This window comes from Piliocolobus tephrosceles, chromosome 16 (genome assembly GCF_002776525.5).
Source record: "Piliocolobus tephrosceles isolate RC106 chromosome 16, ASM277652v3, whole genome shotgun sequence".
In the NCBI taxonomy this organism is placed as follows: Eukaryota; Metazoa; Chordata; class Mammalia; order Primates; family Cercopithecidae; genus Piliocolobus; species Piliocolobus tephrosceles.
In genome coordinates this window covers 69,930,807-69,936,863 of record NC_045449.1, presented here as the reverse complement: position 1 = coordinate 69,936,863, position 6,057 = coordinate 69,930,807, and positions in this window count along the sequence as shown.

Below are 6,057 nucleotides of genomic sequence, written 5' to 3'. Positions count from 1 at the left end.
TGCAATGGCGCAATCTCGGCTCATGGCAACCTTTGTCTCCCAGGTTCAAGCTGTTCTTGTGCCTCAGCCTCCCAAGTAGCTGGAATTACAGGCATGCACCACTACACCCGGCTAATTTTTGTATTTTTAGTAGAGACAGGGTTTCTCCATGTTGGCCAGACTGGTCTCGAACTCCTGACCTTAAGTGATCTGCCCGCCTCAGTGCTGGGATTACAGATGTGAGCTACTGCACCAGGCCTCTGTAACATTTTTATCACCTCAAAATAAAACCAATTAAACAGTTTGTCCCCACTCTCCCCTGCCCCCATCCTCTGGCAATCACCAGTCCACTTTCTCTCTCTGTGGATTTACCTATCTGGTTATTTCATATACATGGAATCATACTACAGTATGTGACCTTTTGTGTTTGGCTTCTTTCTCTCAGCATGATGTTTTGGAGGTTCATCCATGTTATGTTGTAGCATGTATCAGAACTTCACTTCTTTTTATGGCTGAATAATATTCCGTTGTATGGACGTATATTGGACACATTATATATCACATTTTGTTTACCCATTCATCTGTTGTTCGACATTTGTTTGCACCTTTTGATTATTATAAATAGTACTTCTGTGAACCCATATGATTTGAACATCTATTATTTCCTTGTATTTTATTTCTTATAGTTATTTTAGAAGAACCAGTGAAGGAACATGAACAATAGCTGAGACCAAGAAAGTCCTGGTTTTTGTTGATTGTATACAGTAAAATATCTGGAAATTAAAGGGTTTAATAAAATAAAATCTGTATTTTGGATTTTCTGTTGCCATACTTTCCCCCCTTACAATGTATTCATTGAGGAAACCTGGTCATTTGTCTCGTTTGAGTTTTCTGCAGCCTGAGTTTTGCCAGTTGCCTCCCTGAACTGTCATTAATCATGTTCTATTTTATTCCCTATAAGCTGGTGGTTGGGTTCAGCGGCTTGATCAAGTTCTTTTTTTTAAAAAAGCTTTAAAATTTGAAGCTACTTACTTTGGTAAGACTACTTTGTTGCATTTTCTGTCACTAGCATGTATCTGGTTGTCTTTTTTGTGGGGGAGAGGTTTGGTAATGAATGATTTATTAATTTATTAAGACTTACATTCTAATCCTATCATTCCTTCTTTGTTTATTAGCTAGAACATTTCTATAAAGAGAAACTTTCAGCCGGGCGCGGTGACTCAAGCCTATAATCCCAGCACTTTGGGAGGCCGAGACGGGTGGATCACGAGGTCAGGAGATCGAGACCATCCTGGCTAACACGGTGAAACCCCGTCTCTACTAAATAATAAAAAATAAATAAAATAAAATAAAAATAAATAAAAAATAAAAAAATAAAATAAAAAAAAATAAATAAATACTACGAAACCTGAAAAAAAAAAAAAAAAATACAAAAAACTAGCCGGGCGAGGTGGCGGGCGCCTGTAATCCCAGCTACTCGGGAGGCTCAGGCAGGAGAATGGCGTAAACCCGGGACGCGGAGCTTACAGTGAGCTGAGATCCAGCCACTGCACTCCAGCCTGAGTGACAGAAGCAAGACTCCGTCTCAAAAAAAAAAAAAAAAAAGAGAAACTTTCCCTCATCTATCTTTTCTTTTCTTTTGAAATAGGGTCTCTGTTGCCCAGGCTGGAGTGCAGTGGTGCCAACACGGTTCACTGCAGCCTTGACCTACTGAGTTTAAGTAATTCTCCTGCCTCTGCCTCCTGAACAGCTAGGACCAAGGCCCTTGCCACCAAGCCGGCCAATTTTTTTTTTTTTTTTTTTTTGAGACGGAGTCTCACTTTATTGTCCATGTTGGAGTGCAGTGGCGTGATCTTGGCTCACTGCAACCTCTGCCTCCCCAGTTCAAGTGATTCTCCTGTCTCAGCCTCCTGAGTAGCTGGGATTACAGGCGCACACCACCACATCTGGCTAATTTTTGTATTTTTAGTAGAGATGGGGTTTCACCGTGTTGGCCAGGCTGGTCTCAAACGCCTGACCTCATAATCCACCCACCTCTGCCTCCCAAAAGTGCTGGGATTACAGGCGTGAGCCACTGCGCCTGGCCCAGCTAACTAAAAAAAAAAAAAATTGGCCGCGCGCGGTGGCTCAAGCCTGTAATCCCAGCACTTTGGGAGGCTGAGATGGGCGGATCACGAGGTCAGGAGATCGAGACCATCCTGACTAACACGTTGAAACCCCGTCTCTACTAAAAAAAAATACAAAAAACTAGCCGGGCGACATGGCAGGCGCGTGTAGTCCCAGCTACTCGGGAGGCTGAGGCAGGAGAATGGCGTAAGCCCAGGAGGCGGAGCTTGCAGTGAGCTGAGATCCGGCCACTGCACTCCAGCCTGGGCGACAGAGCCAGACTCCCTCTCAAAAAAAAAAAAAAAATTTGTAGAGCCAGTGTCTTGCCACGTTGCCTCAGCTGGTCTCAAACTTTTGGGCTCAAGGCCTTCCCAAGTGCTGGGATTACAGGTGTGAGCCATGGCACCCAGCCTCCCCTCCTCTATTAATTATTCACTGCCCCAGAGGTATAGTTCATATAGGAAAGGCAAGATAAATGCTTGAGGCTTTCCCTTTAATTGCCAGTTTCCAAAATAGTGAATTGGTTTACTAGAATCCTTCAATGGTAACTTTTTTTTTTTTTTAAGATATCATTATGAACTCAGTGACTTACACTTATTTTATGCCTTGCCCTTATTATCCTGATGAAGTTTAATATATTCCATCTTTGTTCTGTGGGAACCTCTTTAAGTCAACTCTTGAGTCCCTTGGATATGACCCTAGCAGGTTTAGAGAGTGTCCTTTTTATCTGATATGACAAGATGTTCTAGTCCCATCTTGTGTATTTCCTGCCATAGACTTGGAATGTGGCCTCCAAAGAGCCCTTGTTCCTGTTAGTGGAAAATGACGTTTGGAGACTACAGGCTGGGTGCTAGAGGCACCCCTCCTACTTTGTTGGTCTTTGTTTCTAGGCCTTTTCAGTGGCCCGAGTTAGGAAACATTGTAAAGATAAAATACACATCATGCATTTTTATTGAAATTTCTAATACAAATTCAGGACTGTATGGTTTTTATTTAACCTTGGCTTTCTTTAACTTTCTCTCTGATTCTGAATACGCTAGGTATGATACTAGGTATGATAAAATTGAAATATCACATAATTACTCATCTGCTTAATGACACATTCTCAGAAGAAAATACTGCCACCAATAATATGATTACTGTAAACTGAGATAGATATATATATATTTTTTTTATGAGACGGAGTCTCGCTCTGTCGCGAGGGCTGGAGTGCAGTGGCCGGATCTCAGCTGACTGCAAGCTCCGCCTCCTGGGTTCACGCCATTCTCCTGCCTCAGGCTCCCAAGTAGCTGGGACTACAGGCGCCCACCACCTCGCCGCGCTAGTTTTTTTTTTGTATTTTTTAGTAGAGACGGGGTTTCACCATGTTAGCCAGGATGGTCTCGATCTCCTGACCTCGTGATCTGCCCATCTCGGCCTCCCAAAGTGCTGGGATTACAGGCTTGAGCCACCGTGCCCGGCAAGATATATTTTTTGCAGTTTTCTTTCCTGTGGAGATGTACAGTTAAATTCCAGTCTTTTAAAGTTCTTGGGAATAGTTTCTCTTTCTGTAGTTATTCCACTATACATACACTTAGGTTCCTTTGTTTCACTTTACTTTTGATTTTTAGGGATTGCTTTACAGAAATTTTAATTTTATAATTATGCAAATTGTTTACATAGTTCCAGTGGTAGATACACAAAACAGTGTGTATTCAAAGAAATCTACCTTCTGTCTGGTCCCTTCTACTGCGTTCCCTCCTTCCTATAGATAAGCGCTTTAAAATTATGATTTATCCTTACATTGCTTGTTTTAAAAATATTAATTGATATGTTTATATCTTCATAGCCACACTTCCTTACATGCGTGGTAGCATAATATAAATTAAGCCTATTTATGTTTATTGATATGATTGATATGTTTGGCTTAAGGCTGGCCATTTTATGTTATATGTATATAAATATATATAAAAACGTATAGTTTTTCACTATGTAGTCTGTTTTGTTTGCTCTTTTTTAAGATGTATTTTTTGGATTTAGGAAGGTCTGTATTTTTCTCTAATGGCTACCCTTATTTAATCTTTATATATTTCTGTTAGGTTATTATTATTATTATTGTCTGTTAGTTTCCTACTGTGAATAATATGGATATAACTAGTAACCTCTTCACTCACCTCTCCTCTTTACTCCAGCATTTGAAGTATCTCCTTTGACTCTCACTTACACCTAAAGTTTGTCAATTCTGCTTTTTCTCTGCTATCCATCCCCCTTCTCCTTTATTTTTTGAGAGCTGTACTGTATTTTCTTTCTTTCTGTTTTTTTTTTTTTTTTGAGACAGAGTTTTGCTCTGACATCTAGGCTGGAGTGCTGTGGCATGATCTTGGCTCACTGCAACCTCCACCTCCTGGGTTCAAGTGGTTCTCCCACCTCAGCCTCCCAAGTAGCTGGAACTACAGGCACAAGCCACGACTCCCGGCTAATTTTTGTATTTTTAGTAGAGATGAGGTTTCACTGTGGTGGACAGGCTGGTCTCAAACTCCTGACCTCAGTTGATCTGCCCACCTCAGCCTCCCAAAGTGCTGGGATTACAGATGTGAGCCACCATGCCCGACCTGTTGTTCCTTTCTTGAGACAGTCTTACTCTGTTGCCCAGGCTGGAGTCCAGTGGTGTGATCATAGCTCACTCCTGCCTTGATCTCCAGCTATCCTCCCACCTTAGCTTCCCAAGTATCTAGGACCGCAAGCACTTGCCACCATGCCTGGCTAACTTTTTAAATTTTTTATTGTAGAGATGAAGTCTCGCTATGTTGCCCAGGCTGGTCTTGAACTTCTGGGCTCAAGCAATCCTCCTGCCTTGGCCTCCCAAAGTACTGGGATTGCAGGCATGAGCCACTGGGCTTGGCCTGGAAGCTTATTCTTTTTCTTTTTTTTTTTTTTTGAGACGGAGTCTCACTCTGTCGCCCAGGCTGGAGTGCAGTGGCCAGATCTCAGCTCATTGCAAGCTCTGCCTCCGGGGTTCAGGCCATTCTCTTCTCTCAGCCTCCCAAGTAGCTGGGACTACAGGCGCCTGTAACCATGCCTGGCTAGTTTTTTGTATTTTTAGTAGAGACGGGGTTTCACCGTGTTAGCCAGGACGGTCTCGATCTCCTGACCTCGTGATCCGCCCGCCTCGGCCTCCCAAAGTGCTGGGATTACAGGCGTGAGCCACTGCGCCTGGTGGAAGCTTATTCTTTACTAGGCTCCTCAGATGAGTTCAGGGGCTTTTCTTTCTTTGAGTACCTTAAAATGCTACTTGTCTTCTGACATAAAGCGTTTCTGTTGAAAAGTCTGAAGACACCGATTTTCTTCCCCTCTAGAATTTTGACTTTTTGCCTGGATGCCTTTCTTTCTTTAAAGGTCAGTCGTTTTACTGAACTTGTCTTAGTGTTGATCATTCTGGCTCATACCTTTTATGTTTTTTTTTTCTTGATATTTATGTGTTTATTATTGTGGCAAAAAAAAAAAAAAAAAACCATAACATTAAATTTAATCATAGCGACCATTTTTAAGCATACAGTTCATTAGTGTTACATATATTCACACTGTTTTGCAACAGATGTCTAGAACTTTATTTTGTGAAACTAAAACTATGTACTTGTTAAACATTAATTTCACCTTTCTCCTTCCCACTCATACCTTATGGTTTACATATAATCTTGGAGATACGTGTATGATGTGACTTCTTAAAGCCTGCAAAGAATTCTGAATATGAGTTTTGATTAAGAAATTGTAGCTCACTAATAATGGAACACTCGAAGTTTATCTACTAGTGACATATGTTTTTTTCCCATTAGCAAATAGGAATGGTGTATTTTAGTTGAGTTCTGCAGATTATCTGTGAGTGACATGTTTTTCCTAGTAACAGATAGGCAAAGAAGTACTTTAGTAGAGTTCTTTTCCCCCACCACTTCTGATTTTGAAGCACAGTTCATTGTGTTAAGAAGTAAAACTATG